The 24,060-nt window shown below is 39.1% G+C and overlaps 1 protein-coding gene across 1 annotated transcript in view; it reads left to right on the plus strand.

Annotated features, from left to right (window-relative positions):
• Window positions 1-24,060, plus strand: part of CHM (CHM Rab escort protein) — a 1,989,252-nt gene that overhangs the window by 1,691,985 nt on the left and 273,207 nt on the right. The window lies entirely within an intron of this gene.

The following is a 24,060-nucleotide window of genomic DNA, read 5'->3' on the forward strand; positions in this document are numbered from 1 at the left end:
CTAGATACATTTTGGCTCTTCTTTCTCAGACCTGTCAGATTATTTCTGACCTTCCTGATTCTGAAGGGAAAACTTCTGCTCTCTCCTTGTCAGTGACGACTACTCAGGTGGCTCGCCATTCTGTTAAGTGCAGTTATGCAGCAGATGCTTCTTCCAGAGATGCTGCTTTTGGTTCTTAATTGAGGGAGATATTCCTAGCTTCAGCTTCAACCTTTGCCTGAAGATATTAAGGCTAAGTTGATGGATGCTTATCTGGATAACTAACACTTATTTGGTGCAGATGCTGCTGATTTGCTTGTTTCTTCAGGATATTGGCTTAAAGCTATCCTGACTCCTGTAACCCAGAAATCTCCTTTTCCTGATAAAGCAAGGGCGGACTGACTATCCTATTGTTCTCACCCACATTTCTCTTTCTCTGTCTTTCTCTATCTCTTCCAGTTTGGTTAAAGATTACAAAAGAATCCTGGTCCTTTCCATCATCTGCCTAGGTTATTATATGGTCTGGAAATCTCTTCCCCCTTTCAGGGCATTCCTCAGCCCGTCTAAAGACCAATTGGCTTTCTTTCCAGGGGTTCTTCAGGATCCATTTTCCCAAAGGTGGAAGAGGTTTTACTCCAGAATGTTTTTTGATCCAAGGAAAGAGGGGACATGGAGATGACCCATTCTAGACCACTCTCATTTAAACATCTTTCCTGAAGGTCTCTACCTTTTAGATGTTGTCCCTTTAGACTTTGCTCCCTCTGCCACTTCCTCAAGCTTTTCTAGTGTCTCTGGACCTCAAGGATGCTTGTCTTGACATCCTTATTCATCCCATTTTCAGGAAGTTTTTACATTTCTATGCTGCTTTCTGACATTTTCATTTCTCTGCTTTGCACTTTGGCCTTTCTACTGCCCCAGGGGTTTTCACCAAAGCCTCGGTCGTCTGATTACTTTTTGCAGGCTAAGGAGGATACAAGTTTTTCCCTACTTAGACTATCTCCTGCTTCAATCATCCTCTCCAGAGATTCTGCTACAGCATCTTCACTTGGCAATTTACCTTATGCAAAGCCTGAGGTTCACTATAAATTTCCAAAAGTCTATTTTGACCTCTTCAGAGAGTCATGTAGTTCTGGGGTGCAGGATTCAGACTGCTCCAGAGCTGGAATCCCTGCCATCCTCCCAAGGCTTTGACTCATTTCTTTCTTTCATTTCCTTCTTTCTCTGACCTTAGTCATGGCAAGAGATTTTCTGAGAGCTCTAGGTTTTATGGCCTCCACCATTCCTTTCCTCCCTTTTGCCAGACACCACACGTGAAAACTTCAGTGGTTTCTAAAGTCAGTTTGACTACAGCATTCTCATAACCTGGACTACTTAGTTCCTCATCTTCCATGCTTCGAGTTGGAATTTGATTGGTGGATTCAGCAGTTGACTCTTAATCCAGGGTTCCCTTTTCAACTTTTCCTTCCCTCTCAAGAGCTGTTCACAGATGCTTCAGACGGGGGATGGGGAGTATCTTGTGGTACTCTAAAGGTGCAGGATCCTTAGTCACCTCAACAAAGGAAAGATGACATCAGTGTAAAGGAGATGAGAGGTCTTCTAGTGGCTCTTCAAGCTTTTCACCCTCTTTTCTCCCCAGAGCCTCTCAAGGTGTTCACATGCTATACCACAGTGATGTATATTAACAAGCAAGGGGGGGGGGGTACGAGATCTTACCTCCTTTGCCAGTTGGCTCTTCTAGTGTGGGAACTAGCTATCCAATACCATGTGACTCTTCAGGCAGTTTATATTCCCTCAGATCAGAACATTGTGGTGGACTCTGTGGGCAGGTCCATAACACAATCCCATGAATGGATTCTTCATAGGGATATGTTTCTGGACATTGTCCACCAGTGGGGTAGTCCTCAAATAGATATTTTTGCCTCCCCTCTGAACAGACAACTTCCTCTATTTTGTGCCAGAGTCCAAGGTCCTGTGGTCTGGAAGGGGACACCCTCTCTGTTTCTTGGAAGGAGATTTTTCTTCATGCCTTTCCTCCCTTTCCCCTAATTCCAAAAGTCTTGTTCAAAATATAATAGGATGCTCCCAAAATCTTGCTGGTGACTCCCTTTTAGCCCAGACAGCATTGGTTCCCTCGTCTTCTACAGTAGCCAAGGGCAATCAGCACAGAGTGGATATACTCATACAAGATGAGGGATCTCTCATCCATCCTCACCTGTCCATTCTTCAACTGACACTGTGGGTGATAGGATTTTGTTTCCATACAGACACCTTTTTTTCTGAGGATGTGCAGGAGGCCAGGACGCCCACTACTAGGAAATCCTGCTTATCCAAATGGAAGAGGTTTTCTGTTGGATGTGTTTCTCATAACCTGGCTTCACTTTCTGTGGATGTTCCTATGGTTCTATCTTATCTGTGTGAATTGCTCAATGCTAGGTTGGCTTATCCCTCTGTTAAGGCCCACGTATAAGCTATCTCTGCTTACCTTCCCGTATCATTTCCTTTAGCTTCTAGATTTGAGACCAATCATTTTCTTAAAGGCGTCCTTCACATTAGGCCTCCCAGGAAGCCTACCCCTCCTCCCTGGGATCTTAATTTTCTTTTAAAAAAATTGTCCAGGCTCCTTTAGAGCCTGCAGCTTTCAGCTTCCTTACAGCATTGTTCTTAGAAGACTGTATTTGTTAGCACTTGCTCTGCCAGACTGGTATCTGAGCTTCCCGCCCTTATGGCTTGCCTCCTTTATTAGTTTTCCATAGGGACAGAGTGTTCCTTTGTACTAGTCCTTCTTATATGCCCAAGGTGGTAAATGAGTTCTCTCTTAATCAGTCTATTCATTTGCCCACTTTTTTCCCTTCTTTGCAGTCTGCTAGTGAGAAGGTGCCGCACACCTTGGATTGCACAAAGACAGCTCATATTTTATTTGCATAAGACTTGAGACTTTTTGTAAATCTGATCAGCACTTTGTTTCCTTTCAACTTGGATCCATAGGTTTGGCTGTTTCTTCCTGGATTACTAAAGCCATTTCCTTTTGTTGTACTTTCCATGGAAAAAGCCTTTCTTCTTGTGTTAAGGCTCATTCTGCTAGGGCTGTGGCTTCTTCTGGTGCTTTTTTCAAGGGTTTGGATGCAAACTGTATTCTTGAGTCAGCTGCCTGGTCTTCTGTCCATACATTTACCAAGCTGGATATGATTGTCAGAGATAGAGCTAGAGATGGTTTGCTAGGGCCGATTCTCCATGGGTTCCTGGAGAGCTCTGCTGGTCCATCCTCCTCTTCTGCCTGAACTTTTTGTACTCTCCCTGTTGTAAAGAATATTGCAACAGTGAAATGGAAGGACATAGTCCAGTTGTGTAAGATCTTACCTTAACGGCAGATTTCCTTCTCTTCACTGTTCAGTATTCACTCCCTCCCTCCTTTTCCCTGGTTCTTTTCTCTTCTGGATATACTGATTACCTCTTTTTTCCTTGGACTTGCTTTCCTACTGGGGCTCTCAATTCTGGGATGGTTACATCCAGACTTCCTCTTTATGCCCTACACTATACGCAGATAGCATATGAGTTGATATACTGCGTACCTTAAAGCAACCTAAAGGCTTTAGTACACTGGCAGGACATCAGGTTACCTTAGTAGGGGATCCCTATTGTAAAGAATACTGCAGCAGTGGAAGAGAAGGACATCTACCTTTATGGTAAGATATTACACAACTGTACTTTAAGCATTTTTCTGTTTTCCCCATGTAAAATGCAGAACAGGAAGAGCAACAGCTAAATACACAACTCTCTTGTTTCCATAATTATAATCTTTTTTTTTTTGAACCAGTGGGAGTATTTCTTAGTTACCAATCATCTTGTCATTAATAAAGGGACATTTTTTTACACATATACTTTTTTGACCCACGTCTAACCCTGTCTTGAGTCATTTAAATATATTCTTACAGTTCATTTCCCCTTTTTTATGTAAAAGTGAGACTTTTCCCCAAATTGATCTCATCTACAGTAAACATAGGAAAATGTTAAATTATTTTTTTGCAATACCCATAACTTGTTTTGATTCTACACATGCATTATAGTCATGGCTTTTTGGAAAAAAATTGTTCTGGTCTTCTGCATCTATATTAGATATCTACATTCTATCAATGTCTTCCAAGTCATTCTTACAGTTAAAATGGCTCTGCCTGTTGATATTAACTATCTCAGCAATAATATTAATTAAAACTTCTGGATACTCTTTCTAGGAAAATTTCTTTCCATTTAAGTATTTCATGTGTCCCCCCCAAAAAAAATTGATGTTAATCTAGATGCCTTTCACACCTGTCCTCTGACTAGATTCTTGTTCTTGGAAATATGACTAGCAGCTGTTAAAGAGCAAAAACATTACTGTAGGGAGGCTTGTAGTATAATCTAGAGACAAAGCATCCATTTACTTCATCCCTCTAAAACATGCACCAAGAAAATTGATACCAGCATCAGAAAATGAACGTATAAAAGTTACAGATTCAGTAGTTTGGTTGATATATACAATAAACTTGTGTAACTGTTCAGAACCAGTCCTCAAAAAATATCATCCAAAAATTGTGCATATAAAATACAGTTGTTAGTGTAAATATTGTTGAAAATGAAATGCTTCGCACTAATATAGTACCATTGATGGATATATCATTTAACACAATTTCTATAAACTGTTCTAAAGTGTTTAACTCACAAGCTGCCAAATCATTCATTTCCAAGATACAATCACTAAACTACTTTAAACCAATTATTTGAGGGATCACAGAAAATAAATTCCTAATATGTATTGTAACAAAGCACATTTGCATGATGATTGAAGTTTCTTATAACCTTAAGAAAATTCAGAGACTCTTTAAGGAAATGTGGCATCGTCATATAAATATTTATCAATTTGTAATCAATAAATTTTGCTAATGGTTATGTTTTTCAACCAGATGCTGACACAATTGGTCTTGATGATAAGCCGAGTGTCCAAATGGATTTTATGTATGCTGAAAACCGTTGGCAATACACTCTCAAATACCCATGTGTGCCATTAGTTAACATATTAATGTGCAAATCAAATATGACTAAAATCAATAGATCTATATGCAGTATTAGTCTCATTTTAAGACATAAGTGAGTATTGATTAGTGTCCATCCATAAGTTTGTCATTCTACTAGAATAATATACCCAGTCCATGATTAGTAATCCACTTCCTTTGTCAGGCTTCATTAGTCTCATTAATTTGTCAGTGACCATGTCTTTAATAAGTTCCCTTTCAACTTTGTGGCACGTTATGAAAGGATGGTGAAGGATCTTCTTTCCATCGTGATATTCCCTTTTCTCATAGTTTTTCAAAGGCAGATGAATTTTCTGGATGCAGGGAAGGCTTGTAAAGAACTCCACCTAGTTAACACTTTCATTCTGGTACCCCCTTGTTAGTACTGTCATGAAAAATCAACCCAAACAATTTCAGCCCAGCAATTGTATGAGACAGGTTCATTCTCATTGTCAGAACGTACGTAAAACCTTTTTCAAAAGTAACAAAATGTTCAGCTGTAATATGATATAGACTAGTTATACACCTTAAAGATGTTCTTCGTTCCACATTGCTGCAGTCCTTACTATTGGGTAGACCGCTGTCCAGTCGGCCCGAATACCAGAGTATATGGCTGACGTCGGTCAGGCGTCAGGGTACTAATGCGCATGACTCATATCCTCAGTCTTTTGCCGCATGGTCCGATGCAGAAGCAGTTTAGTGCAGGTTGGCGTTCTGAAATATTTGCGGAGTTTCAGACCGAATCAGAGTTGGCTAAGTACCCGTTGGAACATTTTGGTTTTCTTGCCTCAGTATTTAACGGATGTCAGAAAAGTGAATAACTGTATTTCTTGTGGGAAACAGATACCTCATAGGGATTACCATACCTTGTGTATACCTTGTTTAGGGCCTGAGCACGGCGTTGTTGGATGCGCTCTTGTGCTAGGTTTAACAAGCGCACTATTAAGAGGCGGTTAGACTGTGCCAGGTTAGTGTTTGGGAAGCGCATAAAATGCCGTCCGGATGCTCCGCGCGCGCTTAAATCCCCCAAGAAAAAGGACAAAACACAAGAAGCGAAGGGGGTTGTTGAACCGCGGCAGTCCGACGTCGGTTCTTTAGAAACTCAGTGGAGCCAGAGGTTTTGCGAGGGGTTTCTTGGGGGTCTCAGGCAGAGACTTTACTATTACAGGATGTGCCTTCTCAGGAGGTAGGCCAGGCTGAGGGGGCTTCTCAGGTCACTGTTCTTCCCTCTCTTCCCAAGGTAGTTAGGGCCTCTCCTTCTGTTGCCAAAACTTCTTTGAGAGGTAGGCCAAGTTCAGCTTCAGTGGGGGCTTCTCCTAGCATTTCAGGTTTTGTGCCTAAGAAACATATGCTTAAAATGGCAGAAGATTTGATTACTATGATTAGAGGTTCTATGCCCCCTCCTGATAAGAGGCCTAGGGTGGAACCGGAGTTTGATAGTTTTGAACAGTGTTCAGAGGCTTCTGAGTCTTCTGCGGAAGATTTGCAGGAGTATCCTCCTTATTCTGATTCTGATGTGGATGATTCCACTCCTACAGCTTCTCCTCCTGAGGATTTCTCATTTCAGAGACTCTGCATTCCATGAGGGAGCACTTTAAATGGGAAGGCCAGGATTACTCTGATTCAGGAAAAGGCTTAGGGAATTCTTGTTTTGCCCCAGCATAGGCCCTTAGCTATACCTCCTGTGTTGAATGTGGTGGAAGATGTTTTTGCAGAGGCTTCCCTGAACCCTGATTCTTTGCCTCCTGCTCCTGTTAAACCTGATAGGTACTATAGGGTGCCTGAAGCTCATAAATATCTTTTTAAGAGTCCTAGGGCAGACCGAAACTGTTTCTCAGGGACCTAAAGGTGTTAAGGCCTCTGTGGTTAAAAACCCTGTTCCCACTGATAAAGAGGCAAGGGCTTTGGATAGATGGGGAAAGAAAGTGTATACTTCTTCCACTTTAGCCATGAGGCGTTGAATTGTCAGTTTCACATGCTTAAATATCAAAATTATCTCCTTTCACAACTGAAATCTAAGGTGGATGCTTTGGTATTGAGTGTAAAGAGTTGCTGGATTTAGTTCATGTGTCTGAACAAGTGGGTAAGCATTATTTGCAATGTGGTTTTGATGCTGTACAGGCCTCCTCGAGGGTGGCTGCCACTAGTTCTGTTCTTCGCAGGCATGCCTGGTTGAGGGATCAGAATTTAGCTGAGCATGTTAAGACAAGGATTTTGGATGCTCCTTTACAGTCTGATGTGTTGTTTGGTTCACCTGTGGAAGCAGTTTTAAAGAAAATGGAGGACAAAGCTAAGTCTATGCAAACTGTTAAAGATTTTTTGCAGGTGCAGCCACCGAAGTTTAGTAGAAATTGGCCTACTAAGGGATGGACATATCCTGCTTATGATTCCCAGTCTAGGGGTAGGGGCAGAGCTCAAGGTTCTTTTAGGCCTAGAACAGGGAGTTCACCTGCTCAGACTTCTGGTGAGGGCAGGGGTCAGTCCTTTCGTAAACAGACCCAATGACCTGCCTTTTCAGCTGCCAGTAGATTCTCGTCTGGCAGCTCCTTTGGGGGGAAGACTGTCTCTTTTCAAGGAAAATTGGGATTTAATTACTCAAGACAGATGGGTGTTGGATATCATTCACCACGGTTACAGGTTTTATTTCCATACATTGCCCCCTTTCAAAGGCATGCCAGACGTTCCTCCTCCACAAAGGAAAGAGGCTCACAAGCAAATTTCACAGTTACTCCAAATAGGGGCCATTCAGCCAGTCCCTGTATCAGAAAGGGGCCTAGGATTTTATTCTCGCCTGTTCCTAGTACCAAAGAAGGGGAACACGTGGAGACCAATTTTGGATTTATCTATCCTCAACACTTATCTGGACATTCCCAAGTTCAAGATGTTGACGTTACAACAGCTTTTACCTCTGCTGGGCAAAGATCACTGGATGGTAACTTTAGATCTCAAGGAAGCTTACCTTCATGTGCCTATAAGACTGAGTTGCAGGAAGTATCTGCGTTTCGAGCTGGAAATTCTCATTATCAGTTCTCTGCATTGCCCTTTGGCTTATCTACTGCCCAGAGTATTCACAAAGGTTCTGGCTCCAGTGATAGCTTACTTCAGGCTAAAAGGAATTCAAATCTATCCTTACTTGGACGACTGCCTGATTCTGGCTCAAGAAAAGGAAGACCTTCTACAGCATCTGGAATATGTTATAGCAGTGCTAAGATGCCTAGGGTATTCTGTGAACGAAATAAAGTCCAGTCTAGTACCCTCTCAAGACATGTGCTTTCTGGGTGTGAGACTGAATACAGCAGCCCAGATGGCCTTTTTAACCCCGGACAAACAAAAGAGTCTATCAATTTACTTCCATCACCTATCTCATCAGTCCGTGCTGACTGCAAGGACAGTCCTTCAAGCATTAGGGTTCATGGCATCTTGTATTCTGGTGCTTCCCAATGCCAAACTGCATATGAGGAAGCTACAATGGTATCTCAAAAATGTATGGACACAGCACTGCCAGGATTTGGACACTGTCATTCAAATAATACCTTGCCTTCAAAAAGAATTTGTGTGGTGGGCTCAGAATGTCACCTAAACAAGGGACTCTCTGTGACCCGCCAGAGGCGAGTCAGATTTTAACGACAGATGCCTCGGACATTGCTTGGGGAGCTCATCTGAATGGAAAGTGGATACAAGACAAGTGGCCTGCCAGACTACAGCATCTACATATCAACATGAAGGAGATGTTAGCAGTCCAGTTTGCATTAATGGCTTTCAAGGAGTTACTTCTTCCAGGGCAGGTGTTGATTCTAACAGACAACACAACTGTCATGTGGTACATCAACAAGCAAGGGGAACACATTCTTATCCTCTATGCAGGCAAGCAATGATTTTATGGGAGACTGCGCGCAACTAACTCTTCAGGCAAGGTTTCTGCGGGAGCACAGAACTCCTTAGCAGATGTGTTAAGCAGACAAATCATGGATCCCCAAGTGGAAACTGGATCTTCATGTATTTCAGAAATTGACAGTGTCATGGGGAACTCCAGACATAGATCTGTTCGCTTCTCCACTAAACCACCAGCTGCCAAAGTTTTGCACAAAGGGGTTTCATCACACAGCTTGGAAAGTGGATGCTCTGTCTTTCAGTTGGAAAAACCTTCATGTGTATGCCTTTCCACCTCTGCCTCTTCTTCCAAAGGTGCTATTAAAAGTCAGACAAGACAAGCCAAGGATGATTTTGATAGCTCCAGATTGGCCTCGGCAACACTGGTACCCACTACTAAGGAGTCTGGTAAGGAAGCCTCCATGGCCTTTACCTTTGATTCCTCATCTGTTATCTCAGAAGGACGGTCATCTGCTCAATGTCAAGCTTCACTCTCTTCATCTAACAGCCTGGCATATTCTGTGTTGAAACACAGCAGGTCTCAACTTCCTCAACAAGTTTTAAATGTGATTATGGAAGCTAGGAGACCTAGTACAAGGAAAGTGTGAAAAATGGAAGAGATTTTTATTGTGGAGTACAGCAAAGGATTTGGAGATTTCTGAGCCTAATTTGAGTGTGGCTCTTCAATATCTTACTGAGTTATTGGACAAAGGTTTGTCCTTCTCTTCCATTAAGATTCATGCTGCAGCAATTTCAGCTCACTATGATTGTGACCCACCATTGTTTTCATCCTTTGTTCAAGCAGTTTCTTAGAGGGGCAAAGAATATAAGACCCCATGAGAGCTCCTACTCCTGCTTGGGATCTCAATTTTGTGTTGGAAAACTACAACCTTTTGAGCCTGCTACTGCTGAATTGAAATACTTGTCATGGAAGACTGCTTTTCTGTTGGCTATTACTTCTGCAAGAAGGGTGTCTGAGTTGCAGGCCCTTATGGCAGTAGAGCCCTTTTGATTTTCCATAAGGATAGGGTATCATTACGCACTAATCCTTCCTTTATGCCTAAGGTGGTTTCTAGTGTGGCTTTAAACCAAACTATTCATTTGCCTACTTTTATGCAGACCCCAAAATAAAGGGAGAAGATTTTGCACACTTTAGATGTACACAGGCAATTGCGTTATTATTTAAACAGGACTAAGGATTTTAGGCAGTCTCAGCAGTTGTTTGTTTCTTTTGCTTTGAGTTCAGGGCAAGCCTGTGTCAAAACAAACTATTTCTAGGTGGATTGGGTTTTGCATTGCATTTTGTTATTCCCATCATGGCAAGGAGATTCCAGCTGGGATTAGGCCTCATTCCACTAGGGCTACTGCCACTTCAACAGCATTTCTAAGGGGTGGCAACTAAGGATATTTTGAGGCAGCTACTTGGAGTTCAGTGCATACTTTCTCCAAGCATTATCACCTTCCTATCTACTCTAAGTCTAGGGCTGGTTTTGCCACAGCTGTTTTGCAAGGCATGTTGTCAGCTCTTACTTCTTTATGATTTGCCAGCCTCCCTTACCTCTGCTTTGGGATTCTACCCAATAGGACTGCAGCAATGTGGAGCGAAGAACATAGTACAGTTTTGTACCTACCATAAATGTAGATGTTCGAGGATCCACATTGCTCCCTCCTTCCCTCTCTGTTTAGGGGTGGTTGTGTAGGTGAGGTTATATGCTGATATTTTTGTATATATTTTTGTATATATTGTACATAATTTTGGTGCAGGTATTTTGGGCCTTGTCTTTTTAGGGTCTTCTGACATCTGGGGCAAGAAAAGACTGAGGATATGACGTCGGTCATGCACATTAGTACCCTGACGTACTGACGTCAGTCTAATGCGCCCTGACCGACGTCAGCCATATACTCTGGTATTCGGGCCGACTGGACAGCGGACTACCCAATAGTAAGGACTGCAGCAATGTGGATCCTCGAACATCTACATTTATGGTAGGTACAAAACTGTACTTTTTAACTCTTGAATTTTTGAAGTACCTTGGATCGATTATCTGCGGCTCTGGCCTTGTCCTCTACGTGTGCTTTTCTTTGTATTTTTTCTTGCATACAACACCCAGTTCATCCTCCACTACTGCTGTGCATGGTTCATTTTGTGCCAGCCTTTCAGATCTCCATGCCATTATTTCTCTAAAAGGACATCATGGGATACTTACTCAGTGTTACCACCTTTGGATAGTAGAAGAGTTGTTGAGATTCTGTCTCACCCCCCTCTTGCTGGAAACAAATAGATACACTTGTTCTGTCTTATAATCCATATCATCCCATATCAGCTTCTTTTCTTTCCTAAGCCTTAGCTCATTGCACTTGCAGTTGGCTTTAGTAAATATCACCTGATAAGTTGTTTTGTAATCAAGTCCAAGGTGATTGCTGTTTTACTCTGCTGTATTTCATCTTTTGACACAGCAGTTTTCCTTGAGCTATTTCTCTATAGAATTCTCCTGAATGCGCACATACCTGATCATCAAAAAATACTATCAACTCTTGCTGTAACAGGGACCTTTCATCCATACCATTTGGAAGATGCCATAATTGGAGTCCCCTTGGAACACAATTCCTTGACAATACTTTCCTTAATATAAATCTTTGCAGCTGGTCATTTTTTTTTTATTTTTGTCAGTTTCATTTCTCGATTCTCAAGTTAGGTTAACAGGCTGCAGGGAAATGTTTGTTAAAAACAAAACCAAAAAAAGTCTAGAGAGATGTAAATAAACCTCTTGTTTTATATTCACGTACACACACATGTATACATGAGCACACATGAGTACAGTGCAAAAAACCAGTTTAGATATATATATATATATATATATATATATATATATATACACACACACACACACACACACACACACACACACACACACACACACACACACACATATGTAATCCAACAACAGCAGCTCCATTATTCAAGTGTTAGAACTTTTTAAATTGATGTCATTTATTTATTTATTTATTTTATTTAACATTTGTTGACCGGGAAAGTCTGACTAGGTTCCACAGATCCTGTTTTCAGCGGAGACCCGGGGAGAAATGCTCCAGAATTATGAATACTAATAATGATATTATTATTAATAATAATAATAATGAATCATGAATTCATTAATTATTCAATGTAATTACCTGTAAGCTAAATGTGATGAAGTATTTTGTAAAGTCCAGACGAAAGTGCTAAGTTTGTGTTCAGTAAAGATATGGGATTTTAGCCGGTGTTGCGTTTAGTGATTCTTTCGTTGCTCATGTTAGTATTGTGTTGGATGTGTTTTTCTATTTTAGTTTGGGTCTTTGTGTCTGCACTTAGCATACAAACAGTGGTTCTGGGATACTTGAACATTTAACTGTTTGGTTGGATTAACAAATTTGTTAAAATCAATAGTGGGGTCTCAAAACAACCAGTTGCTTGGGGATTTAATGATATTATTACAGCAGTTGATGAAGTATATCCCAGAAGATTCAGTAGTATGAGGTACTGAAGGAACTGACTTGGGAAAGCTTGCGAGAATCAGCCTGGTAACACAAAATGCTTTCCTTCATTTGAATGATGATCAAGAGCAGGGAAGGGTAGCAAGATCTCTTAATTCATAGCTTGAGAATCCTAAATTTGTTTGTAAAAGGAATGAAACCAGCCTCAGTAAGAAGCTGAGATCCCTCATAAAATCCTCAAAAGCTAGTTACGAAAATAAAATTGCCAAAGATTCCAAAGACAACCACAAGGCATTCTATAGTTATGTCAAGAATCTAAATGGCAATGCTCTGATCTGCTCTGAGCTACAACAGAATGGCATTAAATATACTAATCCCAAGGATATTGCCAATATCCTGGCAGATCGATTTAGTGCCAACTTCACTCCCCTCTCACCCACTAAAGGGCCCATCTCAATACCAAAGGATTGCCAAATTCCGATAATCACAGCCACACAGGTAGAAACCGCACTCTCCAAAGCTAAGAATACATCATCCATGGGACCAGATGACATCCCAGGCTGTGTACTACATGAACTACAAAATGAACTGGCACCCCACCTAAGTGTCATGTTTAATCATAGCCTCACCTCAGGCTTTGTGCCCACTGAGTGGCGCACAGCTACAGTTATCCCACTCCACAAGGGAGGATCCATCTTGGATCCCGGGAACTACCATCCCATCAGTCTGACAAGCCTGATCTGCAAGGGCATGGAACTCATTATCATGGAACTTATAAACAAAGACATTGGCAACCTCCAGACACTGGACCCCACCCAGTTTGGGTTTGTGAAGGGCCGATCCTGTCTCCTGAATCTGATTGACTTCTTTGAATCGGTCTCCAGAGCTGTGGACAAAGGTAAGGAGGTCCACACAGCCTATCTGGACCTCGCCAAGGCCTTCGACACCATCCCCCACTCTGGAATCATAGATAAACTTACTAAGCTGGGCATAAATTCCTATGTCACTCGATGGGTTGCCAACTGGCTTACTGACAGAACCCAGACTGTAAAAGTAGCCGACTCCAAATCCAGCTCCAGACAAGTGACAAGTGGAGTACCTCAGGGTTCAGTCCTGGGACCACTCTTGTTTGGCATCTACTTCTCTGAAGTACAGGCCAACACTAAGGGACTCTGGCTAACAACGTTTGCAGATGACTGCAAACTGGGAGCCATTATTGAATCCCCAAATTATGTGGATATTCTACAAAAGGGCCTTACAGAAACAGATGGCTGGTGCCAGAGCCATGGGCTCAAGCTTAATGCCTAGAAATGTATAGTCATCCCCTTTGGAAAAAAACATGTACCCATGAACTACCACATAGGTGGCAGGGCACTAAACATCGAAAGTGTGATGAGAGACTTAGGGACACAAGTGGACAGTGGTATCACTTTCGATAACCACATTGCCACAACAGTCAGGAAATCCTTCTACGTGGCACACCTCATCACTAAGGGCTTTTCCCCCAGAAAAAAGGAGGTCATTGTCCCACTGTACTCATCCCTCATTAGACCCATTATAGAGTATAATGCCCCATTTGGTATGTACCTCACAAGACATCTGCAACAGCTGGAAAGACCACAGAAATACCTCACTAAAAGAATCACAGGCCTATAGCAGATGCCATATGCTGACCATCTAAAAAAACTCCAGCTATACTCTGTGGCATATTGTCTACTCTGAGGTGATCTCTGCTTAACATACAAGGCCATGTCAACCCGGAGCTGTTGGACATGCTCCACTTAAAGAAATCCTAATCCCTCAGAGCCACACACTCTAGGGATCTAAACCTTATCATCACAATGAACAAAACATGCTGGAGGGATAGGTTCCTGACCCAGAGACTCCCCATACTCAGGAATAGACTGCCCATACATGTCAAGCAGAGCACCTCATTGGCCCTCTTCAAAAGGAACCTTGATGATTGGATGGGAGATAGGAAATTCACCCCGGGGATCATGTCAGTCGCCCTGCTAGACAGGGGCCCAGAGTAGTAAATATTGTGGGAAAAAATTTCCAGGGAATTGTTATGGCTAGGCTTGCATAGGCCTTAGGGCCGATAGCCTAGTACCAACCTATGAACATATAAACACATAAATTGAAAAGTAGTTCATTGGCTTCACAAATGAAACTGTTTGCGCAAAGAATCTGTTGAAATACAGGTACCTGAAATTAGATAATTGTTTTCTAACAAAATGTATAAGGTTAAAGGTTACCCCAGATTCTCCATCTGTGGAAATATCCTGTCAAGACCATAGTAAATTCTGTGCTATACCAGGAAAGATTGGAATTGTTTGATAAAATGGATTGTGAACTTATTATAAAAGACAATGAAAGGAAGTTACTTAAACTTTAAGGAGAATTAAGGGCCATTAATATAAATATTGGGAAAGCTGTTTTGTTTTTTTGTTTTTTTTTTTTGCATATGTAAAACAATATGGTGAAATATTTGATAGGGTTAATAAAAGCATGATACAGAACAAGGACCACAGACAGAAAAAAATTGAGATGAGCAGAAATATGCAGAAAAAAGAGCATATCCTCAACCATTTAACAAATATGACAAAAAGAATTATAGCAGTCCTAGAGATACATCTGGCCCCTTTGGGGAAAATGGAACTTGTGCAGATATACCAAAAACTGCACCATTACAGGAAAGTGAAGAGGTTTTTTTTCAGTCTTTCTACTATTCAAAGATCATAGAGGGTAAGGAACTGAGTAGGGCAGATAACATATTAAGGGGCAAATGGATACATTGCCAGCAAAAAGGAACGAATAACAATAGGAAGAGGCCATGAGTACCTTTTTTATGATCAAAAATAAATACAGAGACTGCCATTTAGGACTCTAAAATGTTCAGGTTCAGCCACATCAGTATTAAATATGGACATGTCTTTATTGAGTAAAGGGTTTATATATGTGCCTAATTTTAAGTTGGATATATCAAGTTTATTGGTAAAGTTCAGGTTGTTCACTAGACAGTTGAATCTTAAGATGTTTCCTGGTAACAATAAGGTAAGTAATTTAAATTTGGCTACTAGGAAAAAATGCATGTTTATTTCATTCCTGAATCCAATTTTCAGTAGTTTTGAAAGATTATGTGAAGATCATATCAGGAATTTTTTTGATTAAAACATCTAATTTTTGTAGGCAATTTGTCAAAAGATAAGAGCGTAATTTTGAAACAGTTAATGCTTGACAAAACTGTTAGGTTTATGAAACCTGATAAGGGAGGTGGGATAGAAAAAATGGGTTATGTTGAATATTCAAGCAAGATGTTTGAATTATTGCATGATATGCATATAATAAAGTTTCAGAAAATAAATTATTTGGATATGGTGTGACAGGGTCAGAATGACATGTTTATTTATGCTCAGGTAGAAAAAAACAGTTATACCAGCTACTTTTTGGTATACCAAAGATACCTAAAAATTGGGAGGGACCCCCCCCCTTTAAGACCTACAGTGGCAGCTGGAAAATCCAAACAGAATTTTACCATCATATATTGACATTAAATGTAAACCTTGAGAACACAATATCTGCTGTGACTTTTGACACTTTTTGAAAGAATTTAATTAAACATCATTTGATGAGTATATTTTATTTGTTACTGTGGATGTGTTTGACTTGTTTACTGTTATTCCTCATGTTTGTGGATTGAGTTATTTTTTGAATATTTTGAGTGTGGAAGAAAATGTTAGTAACTCGGAGATTGTAACTTTAACTGAGATTATGTATATGGTTTTGAGTAAATAATTTTTTGTATTTTGAAGGAGAGTAGTTTCGTCAGGTATCTGGAGTTGCTATGGAAGCCAGATGTGCTCCCATTTATGCACATTTAGTGTTGGCAGACTGAGAAAAGCAGTGTATTCAAGTCTCCTGGGTTTGGTTATGTATTAAAATATTTTAAATTTTAGGATGGCATCTAGTTTTTGTGGAAAGAGGATTCAGAAGCTTTGAATGTTTTTATTGATTTTTTTTTAAATAAAACTTTTTTTTTATTTACTTATGAGTGTAGTTATAAAATAAATTGTCTGGATGCCACCATTAGCAAAAATAGAGAATTGAAAAAAATGTCAAATATTTGTCATAAGAAAATATAATCCAGTTAATTTTTACATTGCAAAAGCTGTCGCCCATTATTTCAGAAGAGAAATACTGTGAAGAGACAGATGGTAAGGCTTTTGCTGTTGGTTACAGATTATTATATTTTCTTTATAGAATTAAGTATTTTAGAAAAAAATATGTTCATAGATAGGAGTTACCCAGAAAAGCTAATTGAGAAGGTTAAAAATGAGATCATTAGAGGTAAAACCAATTTTCACCATTACTAGGAAGTGATACTTCTCCTGAGTCCCACACATTAAGTGATAGAAATAAGGAAGGGAATTTAAGATAGGGGTAATGGTAATGCCTTACAGTCATGAAACACATGGAGTATGTGAGATTGTTAGGGAAGTATGGAATTTAATTTTTGCTCAGGAGAATAAAGAGGTTATGGGATAAACCCTAGATCACTTATAGTAAAGGAAAATATTCAAATGGTTTGGAAAAAGGACAAAATAGTAGACAAAAATATATTGGATCAAAAATGAGTAAATGTGGAAACTGTAAGTATTTCAGGCATGTCAACGATGGACCCTAAGTTTGTGTGGAAAGGCATCAGAAGACCATTGGATGCCCAAGATTAAGAAATTGTCACACCAGTAGGGATGTTTACTTAGCTAATTGTTTATCTTGTGCTGCATTTTATGTGGGAAACCTAAAGGGAAATTAAATCTATGTACATTTGAATGATTTACATAGAAGGAAGAAACAAATGCTTTGCAGAAACACAGTAAAACTGTAAGAGTTTGAAATTTGTACTTTTTCATCTACTACTATCTTATCAGTAAAAAAAGGAGGACTTTGATAATGTATTGGAAATAAGAGAGGTAATCCAGCAATTGCATTTAAATGTGTGTACAGGACCTGGCTTTAATGAAAATAGTTCTATCAACTGTATTTTAAAACATAGGTCTAACAAAATTTGATTTGTTTGTGTAGTAGATTATTGTAATAAACTAGCTTTTAAAGTAAATTATGTAATACATAAATTATGTATTAAATGTTGAATTCAAAGTGTTCGAGTGTTTCTAGTACTTTTTAAACTGATGTGATGAATTGATCGATTATTCAGTAGGCAGCTGATATGATTGGTAGAATGTTTTTTTTTTTTTTGAAGTGCGATGTAATTTCCTGCCAATTAACCCTGATGAAGTCCTTTGTAATGACAGGATGAAAATGTTAAGTTAGTGTTCAATAAAGATCTGTGATTTAAGTCAGTGTTGCGATTAGTGACATCTCTTACCTTACATTGTTCATTTTAGTCTTGTGTTGGAGTAATTAATTATCATGAGGTGCCTTCCTCTAAAGTTTATTTTATAATTTGCATGTTCAGAAGAATAACGTGTTAGAAGCATGTTGACATTTGGTTGTTGACCTGTGTCAACATTATGGATGTCATTGTAACAACCGTCTGACATATGTTAGTATACCCTTGTATGTTTTATACACACACACACACACACTGCAATAATCCAGTTTAGAGAAATTCCTTTTTAAAAGGATGCTCAAATGACTAAGCACTTTTAGTAGACTCTAAAGTTGCCCCTCTAACTGAATTTTAAGGGCCTGGTAACCCTTTAGAGGAGTGGGGATATCTTCTGCTGCTTAAGAAAATTCCAAGTGTCACTCCTGTTACAGAGACCATTCCTCCGTTTCTTTGCATGTCCCTATGCAACTGCAACATAGATACCTTCCCCCTTTCTTGCCTTCTAACACTACCCACCATCTCAGAAAACCCCCTTGATGAGAGGCAGAATGTCTACCTATATAGACATTTGGAAATAATTTCAACAGATGTTTGTGTGAATGAGTTGTCTTGCATTCTGATTTTTTTTGTGTGTCAGAAAAGGAGTAATAATACATCCTCACAGGGAGTCCTCTATTTTCTTGAACACTCTCAGTCTGTGGTCCCTTCTTTTGCCTAGAAACAGGCCCCAGGCTGTTATACAAAAGCTGAGCTCTTGCCCTGTGACTATTGGGAATTTGTGTTTATGGTTATCCTGTCAACTGCTTAATTCAAGCTCAAGCCATTTAACAGCTGATAGTAAACCTGATATTGAATCAGTTCCTGAATTCTCTCAGTGTAATAAGTCAGGATTGAAAATATGCCACTAGAAAATCTTATTTGAATGGAAGAGAATTTTTCCATTGATGAGAGAAAAATGAGTCGAGTGCACTGTTTGGTATACATTCCAGACTTTATCTGACTTTTCAATTAAAATGTATTGTACAACCTTGTCAGTGTGTCTAATTGAGTGCTTTAATTAGTCTCTAACTGTGCAATGAAAATGCAAGAGAGTACTCCACTTTAAAGTGCATAAGAAACCTGTTATTCATAACTGGGATATTACTTTTGCCCTGTAATGAATGAAAATGCCTCCCTCTGAGCCTTTGTTTTCACAGTCCTTAAAGTTCTTGTCTTAGAAAATATTCCTCCTTGTGGCTACTGTTGTAGCTGCTGGAAAGGTTTTGAAGTTAGTGCCCCGTGTGTTTGAAATATTTTGCAGTATTTGTCAGTGATAAAGTAGTATTAGCTAGACAGTGCATCCTTAATACCTAAAGTTATGATTGATTGCCTTGAATTGGAGGACACATCTTCCTTTTTATACATCCCTGCAGAATCAAGGCTAACAGTTGTTTGATTATATAGATTGCTATTTGCTAATATCTCCAAAACAAGAGTTTAGAAAGCCACACCTACTTTTTTTCTCATTTGGAAAATGTGGAAAAAAAGCAGCTTCAAACTAAAGAGTTGGGCCTGTAGGGTTTTGTCATGACTCTAGATGAATCATTATAAAGACCCATTGGAGCATATTCATAGGTTCATAGGTAAGTACTAGGATAGCTGCTCTAATGGACCATTTTTAAGCCTTGCAAATTTCCCTCAATGATGAGAATCAAACCCTGTATCTTGCATCTGTAAAGTAGACACCTTAACCATTATGATAGCTTTTTCTTAAGTACTTTTTAGCTACCTGAGAAGCATCCCATTGGTCATTGCAGATTGGACTGCATTTCTAAGGATAGTTGTACTTAACTGGGATTTTCACACAGATTCTGACTTCAGCCAGCTCAAGTTAAAAACTATGAAGACAAAGGGCAGCAAAGTATTTTAATAAAATTGCTTAAAGTTCTGGTTGTAACAGTAGATTTTGCATTATCTGCCTTGACTGTTGGGTTATCCCCACTCCCATGGCAGATTTATGCTGGCAACTACCTCAATTATCTACAGAGCTCCCCTCTCCCACAAGGCAGTGTTATTGTCTCATCCTCTCAGATCTCATTTGCTGCCTTTAACTACAGATTTGATTTCTCCAGAGCTCTATGCTTAAGTGCTTTATTCCATTTTTTTGCTGATTCTTGCAGACTTTGTCAGTTTTCTGTCTCTTGATTAGGCAGGAGCCTAATTACCTGGATTTTCTGTTTTATAGTTAGTAGCTATTCTTAGTCACCTCTGAAATTTATAGACGTATTCAATGTTCTGTTGATATTTCCACTGTGCTCTACTGATAGTTTTCTAGTGTGCTATGTAAAGTGTTTCCTGCAACTTAAGAATTGTATATTTATTGTGTTCCATGTGGACATACAGGCTCTTCATTAGGCTGAGTAAAGAAACGCATAATTAAGAACAACAAACCTATATTTCAAAAAGAAGTCAAATATCTACCAGGTTCCTTCCAGTTTTGAAATTTACATTCTCCTGGCGGTGACTGTCCAGTGCTACAATGTATTTTCCACCTCCATCTTAACTAAATTATTTCAGTGATTTGTTAATAAAAAGCTTTATAAACTTTGAGAATCCATCCATCCTCAACCTCTTTTTATTAAGAATGTGTCCCCATATTTCTGTTATATCCTTCACTGATGTCACTAGAGAAGTTTCATGTGGTATGTCCACAGAGTGTAATGGCCAAGAATCCATGCATGTGCTGTGGTGTGTCCATTAAAGCCTTAGGATGTACTCATACACACCACCTACATTGACATCACAGAGCTTAAAGCACTACATGCCTCCTTGCCTAATGTAATTGAGAAACTGTGAAGGGACATTTTAATTTTGAAAGCACTGTTGAGTTCCAGATCGCTAGCTGCCTCCAGGTTTACTTTCAGCTTAGCCTCCTTTATAGGCTAAGATGCTTCATTTCACACAAGAGGCTCCACAGTCACACTGGTCTGAATAGACTGCAATCGTAATTTGTCATGTGACAGAATTTGTTATATTACAGGCTTTCTGTGCCTGGTTGAAGAACTATATCCATGTTGTTAAAGGGCAGGTACTGTAGTGCATACATGGGAAAGTATTCTTTTTAATTAATCAATGTTGTTTTTAACCTCGCATAACAATCTTTTTGTGCACTGCTTAATAGTCTGTGATCCTCTGTAAACACATTTTTGCCCTGTGCTAATAAATCTCTCTACGTTTGCATTTGATTGAAGCACAGACCACTTGTCATGGATAATGTTTTCATGTTCACTGCTGGTTGAATTGAAAGTGGTAACAAAAGAGACTGTGGGAAGAGTGCTCTGATAGAACCACTCCTCAGTGTGAGTATAAGTGCACATGTTTTGAAGGCTAAGACCAAGATTGCTGTCACTGTTATTCCGTTAAGTCTTCTATTTCCTTGCACTGCAGTATGCAGCAAAGATAAATAAGTACTCGGTACAGTATACTGTTTTGTTCTGTCACATAACATTTTAAGTTTGTGTGTGAATTCTTACTTTTATTGTGATTTATGCTTATCTTGTAGTTTGTTTACTTTGTTTCTTCAAAGTTCCTGAGTGTCCTAGACACATTTCCTATGTTGTTGTGTCTTTCGGCACAGCGGATCTCCAGTCCGTAGACACATTTCCTATAGTCATTGTCAATGCCCTTTTGGGTTTTCCCTGAAAAGAGGCTAACAGAATTTAAATAAATGTGTTCTCTGCTGTCTTTTTGATGATTGCCTAATGGTAGTTCATTGCTGCTTTATGTTTGTACATTAATTGTATTATGTTTACTGTTTAATGACATGGGTCATGGCTGAAAATTGTACTTGGACTAGGATCCCATACCTGTTTAACAAAGTGAATAACTACATAGACCTCAACATAACCAGAATTTTGTGTTCGAGACATGGATGTCAAGAAATTTACCTTGAAACTGAAAGGCAAGAGATGAATCTGACATGTATGCTTCCAAGAGCACACAACTTCCTAGGTTATGATCAGAAAGTTGCAGTCATTCTTTGTAGTACATAGAGCTTTATCTGCTTCCATGTACTTCAAAGTGTAATGGTGGTATTATTCCCAGTATGTTTCAAAACTGTGGATTTTGTCCTCTATTAAAAAATCTCATTAAGGTTAATAATCCAGCATGCATAACTTGTTCATCAAAGCTATCTCTAATATCTATTCTAAACTGCTTATGTTGGGTTATTTCCTGCCATATTACTTGCATGGCAGCTACTAGTTTTCAGAATGTTACTGATACATAGCTTTTTACAAGATAACCTGCTTGCAAGTCTGTCATTACTTTTGTAAGTTAGAACATTCACAAAAGGTAATGTGCATTTTATTTCATGTCAGTTTATAGAGGATAGTAGTAACACCTTCATTAATTGGCAAATTATGTGCTCTAAACTGTTCAATTTGAGTTTGAACCAGTTTAAATACTTAATCAAAATGTTCAACATAAATTGGGACCACAAGAGACAGCAGTGTCCATTAACTAGAGAAAAAGTCACATAAGTAACCCATATTATTGTTTGCACTAAACCTGCAGAAGGTATTCTGCATCTCAGTATGGTCATGAGTGACATTCCACAAAGTATTTAATAATCATCTGAATCCCTTGAGACCCTCTCTTGTTTAACTGCTCAACTATAATGAATGTTTATGTAGGGTGACTAAAATATCAGTCTCATTTACAAGTAAATTATTGGCCCGAAGTTAAAAAGTCGTTAGTGTGTCTCTCTGAAACCTTTTGTCTACATCACAAATGGATTTAAAATAAAAAAATCTAGTAAGATGTAGGCTTGGTTTTATTATTAGTTAAAATGGTTTACAAACATCCATGTGTAATCTTGGCATGCCAGAAATGCCAAACACTTTATTGCCCTTCACTCTGAATACTTAACAAACATTAAAACTTCCCATTAACCAACTGTTCTAATGATCATCTGTTAAATACATCTCTTAAAACATCTGTCATAAACTAAGTTGACTGCAGTAGTTTTCTGCATCATTTAAAATAGTTAAAACATTTTGTTTATAATAAACACTGTCCAGAGTAGCAGCTGCTTAACATTTGCTCTGAACTCAAGTTGTCCAAAACATGGAACTTATTAAAATGGCATGATACATGTTCATGTAGTTTAACAAAGTCACTGCTTGGTGTTCTAGGGGGTGACACCCAAGTTGACATGAAATTTACGATTGGAAGATTCAGACACTGTCTTGCTGTGTTATATTCAAGACTGACCTACTGCAGTAGAATACTTTACTTGACCAAGGGTTGGGAGGGGGCGACTTGTGCTATTTTGTCATGTTTTCAGATTTCATTCTTAAGTTAATTTTTTATCATATGGGCTTACTGACTGTCAATCCAAGAGCTCTACTGACTTTTACTTTGGGGAAAAAATATAAGCCTCGACTGTCCTCCAAAGTAGGAGCATTGCTTTAATAAGTTACAAACTGAAGACGGGAGTGATTCTGTCTTTTCCAGTTAAATACATCATGGAACTGTAATTTCTGCTGGACTTATTCTTGTTATCCAACTCTTGACTTCAGAGTGTAGATACATTAATAAGTTTCCACAAATGTTTGTTGCAGCTGTTTGTTTCTAATTATTTGTTATCCAGCATTAAATGCTTAGTGTCCATCTTGGCATTACTGCAGGTTCTTTGCTGCTGTATTGTGCTTTTCTCCCCAGACCTGTGCTGAAAAGGAATAACATGTTGGCCAGCTGGACTTTTCTGATAAACAAATATTGCATACTTACTGTAACTGACCATTTGTGACCATCAGGGCATGCAGAAATGCGGTTTGATATATTTCAGTATAGGAGAAATTCCCCTTTCCAAGGTGCAACAGTCATGGAATTTATTTTAAGTAAAGGGTACAGGGGGCAAAACCCCTTGCAATGGGAGTGTGTAGATTTTACCTCCATGAAAATGTAGTTTTCTCTCTCAGACAATGTTTGAAACCTTGATTATCACACTTATAAAAGAGAATCATGGCACACAGTTGTGACAGCTGCCATTTTTCAACTCCTCAAATGTATTCTTTGTTTGCAAACCAGTTCTGCTGTCTTTATGCAGTGTTGCCTTCAGCCAATTATTATTAATTTTTCCTATCCATTATATGACTTCTGTTTCTAAAATAGTGATTAACGTTTTTAAGCAAGACTTTTAAATGTTGTGAATACAAGTTTTTATACTTAAGCACTGATACTTGTAATAGATTTGTCAACTCTAGGCTTTCCCTATCTGAACACGTTTCATTTAATGGTAATAAGTAATGTTTGAGGTATCTGATAACTTTTGTAGCATTTATAAATAAGATCAGC

The sequence above is a fragment of the Protopterus annectens genome, chromosome 15.part0 (genome assembly GCF_019279795.1).
Source record: "Protopterus annectens isolate FY-2018-M chromosome 15.part0, PAN1.0, whole genome shotgun sequence".
Classification (NCBI taxonomy): domain Eukaryota; kingdom Metazoa; phylum Chordata; order Ceratodontiformes; family Protopteridae; genus Protopterus; species Protopterus annectens.